The sequence below is a fragment of the Pipra filicauda genome, unplaced genomic scaffold (genome assembly GCF_003945595.2).
Source record: "Pipra filicauda isolate LSUMZ 115617 unplaced genomic scaffold, ASM394559v2 scaffold211_size2331000_pilon, whole genome shotgun sequence".
NCBI lineage: Eukaryota > Metazoa > Chordata > Aves > Passeriformes > Pipridae > Pipra > Pipra filicauda.
Genome location: NW_024104323.1, coordinates 364,296 through 364,737, shown reverse-complemented (window position 1 = coordinate 364,737; position 442 = coordinate 364,296).

Below are 442 nucleotides of genomic sequence, written 5' to 3'. Positions count from 1 at the left end.
AGCACGGTTCTAACTGGTTGAGTTACGAAACTGCCGCTCTGCCAGGAATTGCAGAAATGAGAATTCTTTAACCACATCTTTTTTTTTTTTTTCCCCTTAGAGCAAGAGGAACCACACAGAGTGAAAAACTTGGAGGACATATTTAGCAACAGGAGACACACAAACCTATATTTTGGGATTTGAGATTAAATACTACAATCCACTGTTTTCATTTTCCAGCCCGTTGCTCCGACCACAGGTCCGGGATATTAGAGATGAGTTATTAGGCTGATCCTCCTGAATTAGCAAGTCTCTGCCTCAGCCAGATGCAAACACACACTCCAGGGAGCACAGCACAACACCCGCTCACGCTGCCAGGGGACTACAACATGATGATGAAGGGAAAACTCCAAGGGTAATTAAATGTCTTTTCAACACAAAACTGACTCAGAACCAACACAAA